The 18531-nt window shown below is 45.2% G+C and overlaps 1 long non-coding RNA gene across 1 annotated transcript; it reads right to left on the bottom strand.

Moving 5' to 3' along the window:
* Positions 1 to 3174: 3174 nt before the first annotated feature.
* LOC122933274 lies at positions 3175 to 8263 on the bottom strand. The gene is made up of 3 exons (XR_006388408.1): positions 7796 to 8263; positions 4387 to 4499; positions 3175 to 3856 (listed from the first exon to the last, which is right to left on the bottom strand). It is a non-coding gene; the product is annotated as an uncharacterized LOC122933274 (long non-coding RNA).
* Between the last annotated feature and the right edge of the window lie 10268 nt (positions 8264 to 18531).

Here is an 18531-nt window from a genome sequence, read left to right as displayed (position 1 = left end):
AATACAGTGATATGACTTTAATCAATTTACTAACATCATGTCCTAGCAACCATGCATGAAAATCGCATTGCATCCGCACTTGCTTGCGATTTTCATTCATCCCCATTAATTTCTATTGGTCCTGCATTGCGTCAAAAACGCAGAATATAGAACATGCTGCGTTTTTTCACGCAAAGCACAAGTGATGCTGGAAAATCACCGCTCATCTGCACAGCCCCATTGAAGTGAATGGGTCCGGATTCAGTGCGGGTGCAATGCGTTCACCTCACACATTGCACCCGCGTGGAATTCTCGCCCGTATGGAAGGGGCCTAAGAGGGATGCTTGTCAACTGACTGTCATACTGACGCACATTATCGTTCCACTACCACAGCAGACTACCTTTGCATGTTTCTGCAATGCACAGTGCTGTACACTGATATATACAGGCAGTGTGCAGCCGGGAATTAGCACGCTTTGTCACAAATAAATTCAGATTCTATTCAAATTTTTGGTAAAAATTCTGCACAGCGTTTTTTTTTTTTTTTTTTTTTTTTTAATTTAAACTTCTCCCATCTTTAGTCCTGTCCTTAACCTCTTCAGGACACATGACTTACCAGTACGTCATGTTGTCCTGGTACTTAAGGACACATGACGTACCGGTACGTCATGTGGTGTTCCGATCACGGCCGGCCGGCGGTGATCGGAACAAGGTGCCTGCTCAAATCATTGAGCAGGCACCTTGGCTAAATGCGCGGGGGGGGGGGTCCCGTGACCCCCCCCCCCCCCATGTCGGCGATCGCAACAAACCGCAGGTCAATCCAGACCTGCGGTTTGATGCGCTTTCTGCAGTTTCTGATCCGCAGGGATCAGAAACTTTAGTATACCTAAAATATTGAGGTTTTTTTTTTTTTGTTTTGTTTTTTCATCCACCCTGAATGATTTTTATGGCGGCGGGAGGTGTAGGGGGGGTTGCCGGAGGCGGGCGGTGCGGCAGGCAGGATCGCGATTCCCCCGCCCGCTGCCTCTTGAATAATCATTGGTGGCCAGTGGTTATACCAGAATGTCAGCACATTGCTGACACTCTGGTATAAACGGCTGACATCTGTGATGCGTTTACCCCTTTGCATACCGCGGTCCATACGGACCGCGGTATGGAAGAGCAGAGGTTAACAGTCGGGAGCTCCCTCCCTCTCCCATCAGGGGGCTGCTATGCCTTTGCAGCCCCCAGACAGGATGGGGTCACAGAGGGAGGGAGCCCCCTCCTTACCCTTCCCCCCCCCCCCCGTCTGCGCAGTTGTGGCCACAACTGAGCAGATGGGGAAGGTTCCCATGGCAACAGGACACCTTCTCAGGCATCCTGCTGTCCATGGTGCAGAACAGATCTGTGCTAAAGGCATAGATCTGTTCAGACAAAGTGTAAGTAAAAAAAGTGCAGTACACTATAGTGTACTGTATTATACAGACATCAGATGCACTGGATCTTCAAGAACCAAGTGGGTCTGGGTCAAAAAAAGTAAAGAAAAAAGTAAAAATCAAAAAACACTTATCACTGATTAAAAATGAGAAATTTAAATTCCCTACACATGTTTGATATCACCGCGTCCGTAACGACCTTATCTAAAAAAGGGTCATGTTACTTTACCCGAACGGTGAACACCATAAAAATAAAAAAACTATGATGAAATAGAAATTTTGCCCACCTTGCTTCCCAAAAAGTAATAAAAGTGATCAAAAAAGTTGCATGTACACCAAAATGGTACCAATCAAACCGTCATCTCATCCCGCAAAATTTATTCCCTACCCAAGATAATCGCCCAAAAACTGAAAAAAAACTATGGCTCTTAGACTATGGAAACACTAAAACATGATTTCTTTTGTTTCAAAAATGAAATCCTTGTGTAAAACTTACATAAATGAAAAGTATACATATTAGGTATCGCTGCGTTTGTGACAACCTGCTCTATAAAATTACCACATGATCTAACCTGTCAGATGAATGTTGTAAATAACAAGTGCCAAAAAAAGCTATTTCTTGTTACCTTGCCACACAAAACGTGTAATATAGAGCAAACAAAAATCATATGTAACCTAAATTGGTACCAACAAAACTGCCACCCTATCCCGTAGTATCTAAAATGGGGTCACTTTTTTTGGAGTTTCTACTCTAGGGGTGCATCAAGGGGGCTTCAAATGGGACATGGTGTCAAAAAAAAACCAGTCCCTCAAAATCTGTCTTCCAAAAACCGTATGGCATTCCTTTCCTTCTGCGCCCTGCTGTGTGCCCGTACAGCAGTTTACAACCACATATGGGGTGTTTCTGTAAACTACAGAATCAAGGCCATAAATAATGAGTTTTGTTTGGCTGTTAACCCTTGCTTTGTAACTGGAAAAAAAATATTAAAATGGAAAATCTGCTAAAGTGAAATTTTGAAATTGTATCTATTTTCCATTAAATCTTGTGCAACACCTAAAGCAGGCATCCTCAAACTGCAGCCCTTCAGCTGTTGTAAAACTACAACTCCCACAATGCCCTGCTGTATGCTGATACCTGTAGGCTGTTCGGGCATGCTGGAAGTTGTAGTTTTGCAACAGCTGGAGGGTCGCAGTTTGAGGATGCCTGACCTAAAGGGTTAACCAAGTTTGTAAAATCAGTTTTGAATACCTTGAGGGGTGTAGTTTCTTAGATGCGGTCACTTTTATGGAGTTTCTACTCTAGGGGTGCATCAGGGGGGCTTCAAATGGGACATGGTGTCAAAAAACCAGTCCAGCAAAATCTGGCTTCTAAAAACCATACGGCGCACCTTTCCCTCTAACCATATGGGGTGTTTCTGCAAACTACAGAATCGGGGCAATAAATATAGCATTTTGTTTGGCTGTTAACCCTTGCTTTGTTACGGGAAAAAAATGGATTTAAATTGAAAATTTGCCAATAAATCTAAATTCTGAAATTTTATCACCATTTGCCATTAACTCTTGTGGAACACCTAAAGGGTTAACTACATTTATAAAATCAGTTTTGAATACCTTGAGGGGTGTAGTTTCTAGAATGTGGTCATTTTTGGGTGGTTTCTATTATGTGAGCCTCAGAAAGTGACTTCAGACCTGAACTGGTCCCTATAAAGTGGGTTTTTGAAAATTTCTAAAGATTTGCTTCTAAGCCTTGTAACATCTCTTCCCCCCCCCCCCCCCCCCCCAAAATAAAATATCATTCCCAAACATGAAGTAGACATATGGGAAATGCAAAGTAATAACTCTACCAGTGTCATGAAGTACAATATGTGACAAAAAACTATCTCAGAACCCTACACATAAAACTCAGTGTATAAACAGATGGTCATAATAACAATAGATAGTAATAAGGATCGACCATTACACAAAGCATTAATATACAGAACATATCAAACATGTCCCTAATCACATCTGACATATCTCACGTGCTCCAACACTAGAATAGGCAGGACGCTCATCCCACAGAGTTCTTCAACAAAGGCTCATTAATGTCAATCCACTGCGCCGCCTCCAGGCCTCCAGGGGGGTGTCAAAGAAGCAAACTTCTCCATGCGCCACTATGCAGAGCTTGGCCGGATACATCATGGAGTACGGGATTTGTAGGTTCCGAAGGCGTCTTTTCACATTCATGAACTTGACTCTCTTCCGTTGGACCTCTGCCGAGAAGTCTGGATAAATCGCAATTTTGCTTCCATTGATAAGTAGCTCCGGATGATCTCTTGCTTTTTTTTTTTAAGGATGGTGTCCCTGTCCCTGAAGTGTAGATGATCTTAAATTTCTTAGTGCTTCATCCAAAGTGCAATCGTGCTTCACCCAATAGTGATAGTAGTTAATACATCCATGGCTTGCTCAATCACAATTCACACCTGTAAGAAAACCGCAGATCACAGGAATCCATAAGCTTCAGTTACCTTGTGCTCTCGCCACGCTATATCAAAGATGGAGCATCGCTCCATCTCGGTGTGTCACTCTGCTTACTGCGCCTGCGTTACCCTCGTGGCGTAGCGCATCATGAACTCGGGGCAGGACAGTATCGCAACATGCAAATGTTTGACTCCGCCTCCCACCCTGTCTGTTTCTGTATATCACAGGACGAATCATTAGAGAGGCATTACAGTCGCCTTATGTGGACATCTGGCCAATTGCCAGTGTCCCATCATGTAGCGACTCCGTGCCATCCATCACTATATACATTAAATCTACGCAGCCAGGCGCTACTTGCACTGAAGACAACAGTAACTACTTTGCAAAGACACAAGCCTAGGGTATAAAATCATTGTAATCGTTACCTATATTCTACTGAGGACTAAAAATAATCTTAATCACTATCTATATCACCCACCCGGATTATTTCCCAGTGTATTTAGCAAATAGGCATTTGTATCCATATACTCACACATTAAAGTCTCTCTGTAATAATGGTAACGATTAATATTATAAGGTAACTGAAAAGGATAAAATCTGGATAAGTGATCTCTCCTGTAGGTGTCCACAACTCACAATGAGTAACTGCGGAATATAAAAAAAATACCCAAATTAAGTAACACAATCCTTATATCATAAGTATCCTATACACTAACTCTAATGTCGCCAGAAGCCTGGGTCACGGCATATTGCGGGCCACCTCCTGCATCCCTCAATTTATCATTCCCGAGGTCACCCTAAATTCTATATTTAACCCTTTGGGTTTAAGTGTTTCCAAACGATGGATCCACCTTCGCATTTCTTTAGGAGGGACACTCTCTATCTTCCCCACCCCTCCTCGGCATGGCAACATGATCAAGTATCATAAACCTCAGTTCTTGTTCTTGTTCTTTATGTTTAGTCACTAAAATGTTTGGATACCAGTAGGTCTTTCCTCTCATTTCTAATACTGAATCTGTGGTTGTTCAAGCGCGTCTTTATGTCTGTGGTTGTCTCCCCCACATACAACAGCTTGCAGGGGCACCACAAGACTTAGATCACCCATGAAGAATCACAGGTGAGGTAATGTCTAATTGTACATTTTTCTCCTGTTAGTAGGTGTACAAATTCCTTCCCCTTTTTGCATCGGTTTACAATTTACACATTTGAGGCAGGGATAACTGCCGTTATTTTTGGCCTTAAACAAAAAAAGTCTGTCATATACGTGCTTGTTCTCGAACACTAGTCTTCTTCACCACTATCTTTAATGTTACGTGCCCTTCTATAGGACTTCAATGGAGCCTCTTTAAAAGCTGACATATTAGGGTAACCACTCTGTAATATACCCCAATGTCTCCTGATGGTGCGCCTGAGCTGATTGAAGACTGGTATGGCGCTGGCGTGAGATTTTGAATTCAAACAGGGCCAGCAGAGAACGATCCCGTTCCCTGGCCCTGTCAATCATCATGTGGAGGGGGCGTCTTTAGGATCGGAGGATGCGGCTGCTACCAGCAAGTAGCCGCCCTACTTGCTGGTAGCAAGTTAATTTTTCATATTTAAAAATTGTTTTTAACAAATTCTACTGGACCGAAATGATTTAGCTTATGTATGCAGAAATCGCACTATGGGGATTATAAGTAAACAAAAAAAAAAGACGGTTTAGTGGGGTGACAGAAGCCCTTTAAATACTGTGAGGTTGACAGCAATTTAAATCTTCTCATTAAAGTCAATAGGGAAAATCTGATTTGTTGTTGGCTCTGCCCACTTTTTCTATTTTTGAAGTGGAAGTAACCTATGACCTGATTTCTGATATTTGAAGCCCCTGACATCAATAATGGCAGCATTTTTCAATTTTCATCATTTTTCAGTTTTTCCATTGAAATCAAAGAAATCTGGTTGTTTTTGGCCCCGCCCACTTTTCTGAATTTTAATCCTAAATTGTCCAACTGTACCAAGTTTGGGGACCCTGCCATTAACAGTGTAAGATCAGTGGCAGTTTTAAATTTCCCCATTAAAACTGACTAAAATTTGATTGGCCGTTGTAGACTCCGCCCACTTTTATAAATTTTGACCTTTGTCTCACACTGACCCACCCTGCTGAGTTTGGGTGCTGTGGCTTAAATACTGTGAGCATGACAGCTGTTTAAAGGTTTCTCATTGAAGTCAATAGGGAAAAGCTGATTGGCTGTGGCTCCGCCCACTTTTTACCATTCCCCCCCTTCCGCCCAAAATGAGACAGACATTCTCAGTCCTCCAGGGACCAACTGTGCCAAGTTTCAGGACTCTGCCATTAATAGTCTAAGAGCTGCTTCAGTTTTAAATTTTACCATTTAAACTAATGGCTAAAATTTGATTGGCAGTTGTAGACTCCTCCCACTTTAAAAAAAAAAATTGGCCCTAGTCACCCAATGACCTACGATGCCTAGTTCTGGTATTCTGGCTCAAATACTGTGAGATTGACTTCAATTTTCTCCATTGAAGTCAATAGGGAAATTTGTGGCTCCACCCATTTTTTAGAGTCCCCAAAATGTGACTGAAATGTTTTGGTTGACCCCATGACTAAGTGACCCTAGTTTGTCGAATTTAACTTAAAAGCTGTACGAGTGGCAAAAATTTTAAATTTTCCAATGAAAGTCTATGGGACAAAAATGGGATCTTCGCGGGGACGCCCCAGGGGCCCGGAGGGTGGGATCCATTAACAAAGCACAAGCAACCTATTCGGGTATGTGCCGAACAAGTGTGCAAAGTTTGGTAATTGCACTCCTAAAACCCAAAAATTCACAGTTTTGTTCGGGGTGGCACCAACAATATGTGATCCGAGTTTGGGGAATGTAGCTTTAAAACTATGCGGGTGAGAGCGACTTGAAAATTTTCCCTGTCAAAGTCTATTGGAAAAAAAGTGGCGTTTGGGGGCCCGCCACAGGGGCCCGGAGGGTTGGAAAGGTTATTAAAGCACAAGCAACAAACTTTGCTATAGGACGAAGTAGTGTGGACAGTTTGGGGTACGTACCCCCAAAACTGTAGGAGTAACGTTTAGAAAGTGAGGGGGCACCAAGAATAATAAGCTGAACCACCAACGAATAACAGTATGTTGGCTTTTTCAAGCCAACATAATGACTCCAAAATGCTACCATCTGCTACTCTAACTGCTGATATCTTCTCAAAAAAGAATAAAAAAAAATGCAAATTCTCTCAAAGCTCTGTCCAAAAATATAACCATATTGGACAGGATAGAATCCCTCCCCGAAATAATCGGGCGTCCTGGAGGTTTGCCTAAACTTTTATGTATTTTGGGCAATACATATCAGTGGGACAACAGGCGATTTGACAATCGGACTCCTTCAGCTGTCTGTGTAATACCTTTTTCAGCTTTTGTTAGTATCACCTCTATCCTCTTAGCAATGTCTAACTTGGGGTCCCTGTTCAGTAATTATGTATCACCAGTCTGTATTTGACGCTCTATCTCCTGAACTTATTTGGCTGTGTCCATCACCACGATCCCACCCCCCCTTGTCAGCGGGTTTTATGGTGAGATTGTGGTTATTGGACAACCCCTCCAATGCACGCATTTCCTCAGTAGTGATATTTGGTTTAGTTAAGTGTACCACGTAACCTATCCTTGAGGTCCGTGATATCCCTCTTAACACGCTCCATAAAGGACTCCATAACATGTGACCTAATCAGAGGTGTAAAATCACTTGGCATATAAATCAAATTGTTTTAAAGTCGGTGAATTTCCCTGTGTGCAGGGTACACCATTTACTATGGTTCCAGAGGAGTTGGAGTCGAACCACAAGTCCAGCTCCAACTGGAACCAATCCATCTTAGACTGCAGACAAAATGACAAACCCTTATTTAACAGTCATCTCTATAGAATTCAACTCATATGATGATATATTTACCACCGGGTTATGTGAACTTATTTCTTTTTCTGCATTTTGGAAGTCATTTGTCTCTGTGGATGTTGTGGCTTGTTTCTTCCGGGATCGATGGCGACGACATCCTGCCCTCCTTGTGCGATTTCTGTGGGGGTACACCTGTCCCCTAAAAAACGGAGCATCAACACTTTTGTTGGTAGACGGCTCTTTTTCCTCCTGCTGACCCCTTGGATCTCTCCTGGAACCTCTTATAGGTCTCTTTGGATATGTCTTTGCATTATTCATTGCCTCCTCCTATCTATATTCGTCCGCTCTTGCAATCCTGTTTGTCCCGATACCGTTTTGCGTGTTTTGTATCCTCCACTTCATTACGCATCTTAGACAGACAGAAAAGACTGTTGCTTTTGCAAAAAAGGCCACCCATTCATCTGATGTCATATTGGTTCTCAATGAGTTTTCAAGGTCTTGCATCCTGTCTTTAGATGCCGACACCTCTTTCTGCAGGTATTCAATATTAAGGAGAATAATGTCAAGTGCATATTTATTAAATATAGCTTCAAATCTAGCACGAAATTCAGCATCTTGCGTAAACATATTAGGTTTCAACCGAGTCCTTATCTCCCTCGGGATCCAGTTATGCTTATGGTACTGTGCCAATGTTAGTAAATGTAGTTCAAGGGAAAGGTTCTTTTTTTTGTTACATTTTCACCAAGGGTACATTCAAAAACCTGGATCCCTCGATCCCTCCTTCCCACACCTTAGCAGGCAATCACACACACACACACACACACACACACACACACACACACACACACACACACACACACACACACACACACACACACACACACACACACACACACACACACTAGAGTACAGTGAATGACTGTAAATTACTTCCAGTTCTGAAGACTCCAGCAGCTCAGAATCAGTGCTCTGGGCAGCTGGGCTCAGGCTGGAAGTGGCACCACTCTGCACCCTCCTCACCCTAGTGTTACAGTGCACCCCACAGTATGCAGTATAGCACCCCACACTATACAGTACCCCACAGTATATAGTAGAGCAGTATAGCACCTCACAGTATACAGCACCCCAAACTATACACGATATAGCACTCCACACTATACCGCACCCACAGTATACAGACCCCCACAGTATACAGTATAGCACTCCACAGTATACAGCACCCTACTATACAGTAGTTTACAGTATATTAACATAACAGCCCCTGTCACCTTTTTCTGATGTAATCTTCACACAAAAAAGCTCCACAGTTAACTTCTGCAACACTCCTGCTAGGACCTGTGATAACCTCATAGCCATGTGACCAGTAACTACTAGGTTACTGGTCACATGGTGATGTCATCTAAGGTCCTAGATCACAACTTTAACACAGTACGATGCCTGTGTAGCTGACAGCTTGACACCCGGGGCAGTAGCTAGCAGGGCTCAAGAGGCAGCTGCCTTGGGCCCCTTGGTAAAGATGGCCCTGTTTGGACCCCCAGGACCAAGAGGATAACGCTGGCACGTGTGTGTGTGTGTGTGTGTGTGTGTGTGTTTTCCCCCCCCCCCCCCCTTTGTTCTTTATTCACGGCAAAACAGGACCGATCTGCACCAAATTTGATATGTAGGTACAACATCAGGTGTCCAGGAAGGTTTTAGACTGGGTCTCAGCTCTCTGGGACGTACCGTTCCTGAGATTTCCCAAAATATGCAAATATGGCACCATCACATGACCTGCATTAGCCAATAGAAGCCCAGATACCCTACATGCATTGCTTCGCCGCTGTCAAGTCTAGAACTTACCTCCTCATAGAAACTGATTAAATTTGTTTGACATGACCGATCCCTCACGAAGCCATGCTGATATGGCGTTATTTGCTTATTTCCGTTAAGATGCTCTAACATAGCATCTCTCAGAAAACCTTCAAACAGTTTACCCACAACAGATGTTAAACTTACCGGCCTATAGTTTCCAGGCTCTGTTTTTGGACCCTTTTTAAATATTGGCACCACATTTGCCATGCGCCAATCCTGTGGGACATTCCCTGTCAATATAGAATCTGCAAATATTAGAAATAAGGGTCTGGCTATGACATTACTTAATTCCCTTAGGATACGGGGGTGTCTTGGCGATTTGTCTATTTTAATATTTTTAAGTCGCTGTTGCACTTCTTCCTGGGTCAGACAGGACACTTTTAATGGGGAATTTATTTCAACATTCGGCATGTCATCTGACAGTTTATTTTCCTCAGTGAATACATTGGAGAAAAAAATATTTAACAGCTTTGCTTTCTCCTCGTCGCTCGCTGCGACTCCCCCCTCACCACTCTTTAACGGGCCGACACCTTCAGATTTATACTATTTAACATTTATATAATTGAAGAACATTTTAGGGTTAGTTTTACTCTCTTTGGCAATTAATCTCTCTGTCTCTAGTTTGGCCGCTTTTATTTGTTTTTTACATGTTCTATTTTTTTTCCTTATAGTTGTTCAGTGCTTCCGTGCTACCTTCCTGTTTTACTGTTTTATATGCTTTCTTTTTGTCATTTATGGCTTTCTTTACAGTTCTGTTTATCCACATTGGTTTCTTTTTGTTCCTTAACCTTTTATTCCCATACGGTATGTACCTCTCACAATTAGATTTTAGGATGCTTTTAAAGATATCCCATTTTGTGGCTGTATTTTTATTTGTGAGGACTTTATCCCATTTAGTTAGGTCTATGGCCTCTCTTAGTTGGCTAAATTTAGTTTTTTTGAAGTTTGGCATTTTTGTTCCTCCCTGTAGAAACTCTCTTTTGAATGATAATTGGAAGGTTATTACTTTGTGGTCACTATTTCCCAGGTGTCCCCCAACCTGCACGTCTGTTGTTCTGTCCGGCCTATTGGTTAATACTAAGTCCAGTATGGCCGTCCCTCTAGTCGGGTCCTGAACCAGTTGGGAGAGGTAATTGTCTTTGGTTATTGCCAAGAACCTGTTTCCTTTATGAGATATACAAGTTTCAGTTTCCCAGTCTATATCTGGGTAGTTGAAGTCCCCCATAATAACCACTTCATTATGATTTGCCGGTCTAACATCAATGCCCACTCCTTGCTTGTGAATAGTGGCAGTTGACTCAAAAGCCGATGAACATGTTGCAGCTGATATTCCACAACTGCCTCTGCTGCTCACAAAGCCTGGCCAACATGTGGCACGTAGAGTTCCAGCGCATGCTCACGTCGCACAACAGTCAGTGAGCTGGAATCCGCAAGCGCTGCTGCAGCGCTGACAGACTGGCTGAAGCTGTGGATGACTTGCAAAAATGGGCACACACGCGGCGCACCTTCACTAGTGGCTCTGGCAAATTGGGGTAGGTTTTGATAAACCACTGAGCCACTAAGTTTAAGACATGGGCTAGGCATGAGATGTGTGTGTGTGTGTGTGTGTGTGTGTGTGTGAGAGGTTGCCGAGCTCCAAAGCTGCCACCAAGTTATGTCCATTGTCACACACAACCATGCCTGGTTGTAGGTTGAGTGGCGAGAGACACAGCTCAGTCTGGTCCCTTATACCTTGCCATAGCGCTGCGGTGGTGTGCTGTTTGTCCCCTAAAAAGATCAACTTCAGCCTGGCCTGTTGACGCTTAACCACAGCGGTGCTACACTGAAGACCCGATAACCCGGAACAGGATGGTGATGGTGGTGTGATTTCACTCCACCAATCACCATCCAGCGATCCTGAGTGGTGATGGTGACATCACCACTCGGGATCACTTTCTGATTGGTCTGTGGGCGGTCCGGCGGCAGATTCAAAAGAGGCAGGCGCTCCTCTCTTCCTCCTTTTTGTGTTCTGGAGCCGGAGGAGAGAGGAGCTGCCTGCACGTGTCTGCCACAGCTGCCTGCACCCCGATCTGTGCCCCCAGGACCCGATCTCTGCCTCAGCACCCCCCATCAGGTACATAGGGACAGCTAGGGAAAATTTGGGTTAGGCAGGGAAAAAAAAGGGAAAGGTCGTTTAAAAAAAAAACAAACAAAAAAAACCTTTGATTGCATCACCCCAGTTAGGGTGTCTGGGGTCCACAGCACAGCTGTGACCCTAGACCCCCCAGGAGTGCACACCACTTTTTTTTTTGTGTACGCTTACTGTGGCCGGCACTTGGCGTCCGGCCACTGTTAGCGCATCGCACACCCCACCGCTGATCAACTTCGGACGGTTGATCAGCGGTTTTGAATTTTTTTGTTTTTTTTATTTATTTTTGTTAGTTTTAGGGTGAGTTCGTGAACACCCGTGCCCCCACACACGCACACAAAATAAAGAGTCACGCGCACGCACGCAGACACACACTCCCCTATGGCCCGCCGGACGTTCTCGGCCGAGGAGGCATACGCTCAGCTTGCCTCCGACTCCAAGAGTCCCAGTGAGGATGACTCCACATTCCTGTTGTCATCCGCATCCTCCTCATCTAGCGATGATGATGAGCCCCCAAGGCGGCGAAGACGCCGCCAGGCGGAGCAAGGGGACCGCCATGTTGGGGACCCTGTGGCCCACACTAGTACGAGCAGCTCTGGGGCTCGTACTGGTTTCCTGGACCACCAGTTAAATCCACCGGAGCACACTGCCGGTGAACTAGTCTGGTGTAGCCCAGAGCGATACGAGCCCGTGATTCCTGATTTTGCAGGCCAATCAGGAATCCAGATTTCCACAGTGGGCTACACTAAAAAATTTTTATTTATTTATTTTTTGTCTGATTGTGGAGCAGACTAACCTGTACACCCAACAGTTCGTCGCTCAACACCCGGGCTCCTTTTTGGCCAGGCCCGGTGGCTGGACGCCAGTCAGTGCAGCCGAAATGAGGACATTTTGGGGCCTCGTGCTGCATGTGGGCCTGGTCAAGAAACCCAGTGCCAGGCTGTACTGGACTGGGGACGTCCTATACCAGACCCCACTTTACAGTACAGCCATGACACGCTCCCGGTTTGAGGCCATCCGGAAACATCTGCATTATTCCGATAATGCAGCATGTCCCCCCCGAGGTGATCCTGCCCATGACCGTCTGTATAAGATACGGCCGGTCATCGATCACTTTGGGGCCAAATTCATGGAGGCCTATGTACCTGGAAGGGAGGTCGTGGTTGATGAGTCTCTCATTGCGTTCAATGAGTGTTACTGGGAAACTTGTGTGGGACCTTATGCACCCACTGCTGGATAAGGGTTACCACCTGTACGTGGATAACTTTTATACCAGTATCCCCTTGTTCCAGTCCCTTGCCGCCAGATCCACGTCCGCTTGTGGGACTGTGCGGAAAAATCAATGTGGCCTCCCTGCCCACCCCCTCCAGGTACCTATCCCCAGGGGTGAGACCCGTGCCCTTACCACTGGAAACCTGTTGCTGGTCAGGTATAAGGACAAGAGGGATGTCCTTATGCTGTCCACAATTCATGGTAACGACATCACCCCTGTCCCTGTGCGAGGTACCGCGGCAACGGTCCTCAAGCCCGATTTGTATCGTCGACTACAATCGGTATATGGGAGGAGTTGATCTCTCAGATCAAGCCATATAGCGCCATGCGCAAAACCCGGGCATGGTACAAAAAAGTTACGGTCTACTTGGTACAGGTTGCCATGTACAACTCTCTTGTACTATCCCGAAGCACTGGCAGCACAGGGACATTCCTCCAATTCTATGAGGCAGTCCTCAAGGCCCTGATCTTTTCGGACCGGGAAAGAGCATGCTGGAGTATCTCGGGAACTGTAGGCTCCCGGATCGTCCCTGGCCAACGCTTTCCAGGTGTGGTCCCCCATACTGGAAAGAAGGGACGAACCCAAAAAAGTGCAGAGTGTGTCGCAGGCGGGGGATACGGAAGGACACGACTACTCAGTGCGACACATGCCCCGATCATCCGGGCCTCTGCATTGACTGTTGCTTCAGGGAGTATCACACTTCCATGGAGTACTAAATTTATATCCCAATTTAGTACTGACATCGAATAAAAAAAAAAAAAAAAAAAAACTGGTTCTCAGACTTGAGACACCCAAAAAAACTAAAATAATTTATTAAAAGTAGACATATTAGGTATTGCCGCGTCGGTAATAATCTCCTCTATAAAAATGCCCCATGACCTAACCCCCCAGAATAACGAAGTCCAGAAAAAAAGGTGCAAAAAAGTCACCTTGCATAATAAAAAGTTTAATAGCAAGCGATCAAAAAGTCATATAGCCCCGAAAATAGTGCCAATAAAACCGTCCGCTCATCCCGCAAAAAATGAGCCCCCACATAAGATAATTGGATAAAATAAAATAAAATAAATGACACTTTGTTTTTTTTGGGGTATCTCAAAAGTCTATCTGGATCAAAAGAGAATCTAGTCAAAAACCTAAATAATTGTAAAAAAAAAAAAAAAAGTAGCCTTATTAGGTATTGCTGCGTCCGTAAGAATCTCCTCTATAACAATATCCCATGACCTAACTACCCAGATTAACACGGTTAAAAAAAAGAACGTGCCAAAAACGCTATTTTTGGCACTTTTCCATTTCAATCAGTTTTTTCCGGTAACAAAACAAGGGTTAACAACCAAACAAAAGTTAAAATTTATTACCCTGATACTGCAGTTTACAGAAACGCCACATTTGTGGTCGTAAACTGCTGTATCAGTAAAAGGGAGGCCGCAAAAGGAAAGGACCGACATGGTTTCTGGAAGGCCGATTTTGATGGCCTTTATTGACACCATATCCCTTTTGAAGACCCCTGATGCCCCCCTAGAGTAAAAACTCCCTAAAAGTGACCCCATCTAAGAAACTGCACCCCCTCAAGGTATTCAAAACTGATTATAAAAACTTTATTAACCCTTTAGGTGTTCCTCAACAGTTAATGGCAAATGGAGATGAAATATCAGAATTTCAATTTTTCCAAACACCCCCACAGCGGCACGACAGGAGGATACCCCGCCTCCCCAGGGACAGGAAACAACGTGGAGATCTTTAAATACTCCCCTCCCCTTACCTGCTCCAGTTGTTTCCTGTCCCTCTGGGAGCAAGACGTGGAGTTTTGTCGCTGGTGGGACTTCTTTTGCCCATCAGCAGGATCGCTGGCAGGTCGTTGAGGAGCAGGATCGCGGGACTGCGGTGCGGTTCTCCCTGTCTCCCAGGCGCAAGTCCTCTGGTGGAGGCAGCCCCGGGCAGCGCTTCCTCGTGTTATCGCGAGAGGGAGGCTACAAGATCACGGGTCACGTGAGCGGGAGCTCACAGGCGCCGGAGTTAGACGTCACTTCCCTGCACCAGCTTCAAAAAAAGCGGCGGGAATCGGTGGCGTCCTGAGAACAGCCTGCAGCATGTCTGCATCAGGAGAGAACGCGATGCGCAGACCCTCGGATCTTTCCAAGACCGGCAGCCCGGTAAGCTACCCTGATTCACCGTGGGGCTTAGAGTTTCTGACCTTCTACACTGGATAAGGGACTGTTTCCTCTCCCTTTCTTCAACTAGGCAGCCCCCCCCCCCCCTTGTTTTATTAAACAAAGTTTCTGACTTATATCTGATTTAGGTCAGGGAAGTTCAGAAATCAGAGGCCCAGCGTGTCAAGTGTTCCATTTGTAAAAAGGCCCTACCTTCAGGATATAAAAAAGCCCTTTGTACCAAGTGTTTGGAGAAGATTGTGGCAGAAGAGTCTCCTTCCCTATTGGATAATATTAGGAATATTATTAAGGACGAAGTAAGCAGCGCTGTGGATCAGAGACTAGCTGCTACGCCCCAGAAGCCTTCTACTTCTATGTCTGAGATGCCCGCGACTTTAGAGGTGGAATATCAGGAGGTGGACTTTGATGAGGGGGAACTCTCAGAGTCTGAACCTCTTTCCTCTGAAGATTAGTCCAGGAAGCCTCTTTGTTCCATTGAGGAGACCGAAGTATTATTAAAGACCATTAGGGCAACTCTAAACCTAGAGGAGTCTAAACAGTCCAAGACGATACAAGATTTAATGTTTAAGGGCTTAGGAGAAAAAAGGAAGAGGGTGTTCCCTCTCCACTCTAATATTAAAAAGTTAATTAATAAGGAGTGGACCGATGTAGAAAAGAGGCCAAGCGTATCTAGGGTCCTAAAAAGAAAATATCCCTTTGCCGAGGAAGATACGTCCTCTTGGAACAAATGTCCTAAAGTGGATGCCCCCGTAGCAAAGATTACAAAAAAGTCAGCCTTACCCTTTGAGGATTTAGGTCTCTTAAAGGACCCTATGGATAAAAGAAGCGAGGCCCTACTAAAGAAATCTTGGGAGGCTTCCATGTCCATCCTTAGACCTAGTGTAGCTGCAACATATACAGCCAGGTCCATGTCTATCTGGTTAAACCAGCTGGAGGAGCACCTAGTATCAGGAACCCCTAGAGAGGATATTTTAGCTTCCCTTCCAGTTCTAAAACAGGCGGCAAATTTTTTGGCCGATGCTTCGGTCGACTCTATTAAGTTAGCAGCCAGATCTGCGGCCCTCTCAAACTCTACCAGAAGGGCGGTGTGGCTTAGGTCCTGGTCAGGTGATGCGGCATCCCCTGCGAAGGTGATAGGGTGTTCGGATCAGTACTGGACGACATCCTTGAAAAAGCCACAGACAGAAGGGGTTTCCTACGGAACAAAAGAATTTTTGTCAGACTGTTTTTTTTCCCACATCTAGGGGCAGGCAGGACCAAAAGAGAAAGGATTTTTCCCCCCGGTGGCGTTCAGGAAGAGGTCGAGGGTTTTTATTCAACCCCTCTGACTCCTCCCAAAAGTCATCAAAGCAATGACGCCAGATGCAGGGTAGGAGGAAGGCTGAAGTACTTCCTTCCAGCCTGGGAGAGTATCTCCAATTCCCCATGGGTTTTGGATGTAGTCTCATCAGGCCTAAAATTGGAATTTTCCACTCTTCCCCAGGAGGTGTTCCACATCACCAAAAAAGCCAGTCCAGTCCAAGCTCTAATACTAGATCAGGTAAAGATCCTTTTACAAAAAGAAGCTATAGCGGCAGTTCCCCTAGCAGAACAGGGAACAGGTTATTATTCCCCTCTATTTTTAGTCAGAAAACCGAACGGCTCATACAGAGTCATTATAAACTTAAAGGAACTGAACCAACATCTACTCTACAAACGGTTCAAGATGGAGAGCATAAAATCCACTATAAGTCTTACAGAGAAACACCTTTATGGCAACCCTAGACCTTACCGACGCGTACTACCACATTCCAATCTGCAGAGAGCATCAGAAATTCCTAAGATTTTCAGTACAACAGGGCTCGGGAGTTCTCCATTATCAATTCCAGGTCCTCCCTTTCGGCATTACGTCAGCACCAAGAGTCTTCTTCAAAGTGATGGCAGAGGTGATAGCGGATCTTCAGCTAAGGGGCATATTGGTTGTGCCGTACTTAGATGACTTTCTTTATAGCCGCTGCGTCAGAAAGTCTCCTATTAGAACAGATAGAAATAGTGAAGCAGAGCCTAACAGACCTGGGGTGGCTTATAAACATAGAAAAGTCAGACCTCCAGCCCGAAAAAAGGAAGATCTTTTTAGGAATGCTGCTGGATTCAGGCCTCATGAGGACCTTCCTCCCACAGGAAAAAGTCCAGACTATCAAGCAGGAATTTACGCTGTTCCGCAGCAGTTCAAGAGTGACAATCAGGTCAATAATGAGAATCTTGGGTCTGATGTCCTCAGCTATCCCAGCAGTAAGGTGGGCTCAGGCTCATTCAAGAACCCTCCAGGCCTTCATGCTCAGGGAATGGGACAAGAGCCCAGCTTCTCTAGAACGTAGAGTAAGAGTCCCTCAATATGTAAGAGACTCCGTAAATTGGTGGTTTATCAACCAGAACCTAAACACAGGTGTCCCGTGGCGGCAAACAGATGTAGTCACTATCACTACAGATGCCAGAACGGTTGGGGGGCCTTTTTTCAGACAGGTCCGTAATACAGGGAGACTGGCAAGAAAATCAAATCCTAGCCTCTTCCAACCTGAAGGAGCTAAGGGCAGTTTGGGAGGCCTTGAAGGCCCTTCACTCAGAAGTTCACGGGAGAGAAGTGAGAATACTCTCGGACAACACCACAGCAGTGGCCTATCTGAACAGACGGGGGGCACAAGAAGCCCATCCTTGGCGAGGGTCTCGAGAGAGATTTTTCAGTGGGCAGAAAGAAACTTACTATCAATATCGGCGGTTCACATAAGGGGAGAAGACAATACGGTGGCAGATTTTCTCAGCAGAGATGTCTTGAAAGAAGGAGAATGGTCCTTAAACCCAAGGATATTCCATCAGATAGCACAAACATGGTTCCTTCCAGAGATAGATCTGTTTGCCACGCGTCAAAACAGACAAGTAGAGAAGTTCGGCTCTCTGGCCTATTCAGATCACCCTCTTATAGTGGACTTTCTCTCCCACCCTTGGCCAAGAGTAAACCTGTATGCCTTCCGTCCCTTTGCGCTAATCCCCAAGGTGCTGCAAAAGGTACTTCAGGAGAACCACAATCTGATCCTGACTGCTCCTTACTGGCCCAAGAGGTCATGGTTCCCTCTCCTAATGAGGATGTCGGCAGGAGACGTGTGGCATCTACCGAACATCCCGGATCTCCTTCACCAGGGCCCAGTATGGCACCCCAAGACAACACAACTTCAGTTGACAGCATGGAGACTGAGCGGGAAATATTAAAAGGGAAGGGCCTCTCGGACGCGGTAATTTCCACGATTCTTTTTAGTCGCAAAAAGGTGACTTCTAAGATCTATGACAGGATCTGGCAGTCTTTCAGAAGATTTACAGGGGGGGATACCAGAGGTCCCCT

This window comes from Bufo gargarizans, chromosome 3, assembly GCF_014858855.1.
Source record: "Bufo gargarizans isolate SCDJY-AF-19 chromosome 3, ASM1485885v1, whole genome shotgun sequence".
Lineage (NCBI taxonomy): Eukaryota > Metazoa > Chordata > Amphibia > Anura > Bufonidae > Bufo > Bufo gargarizans.
Note: the sequence above shows the minus strand (reverse complement) of the source record. Positions and strands in the feature narration are given on the sequence as shown.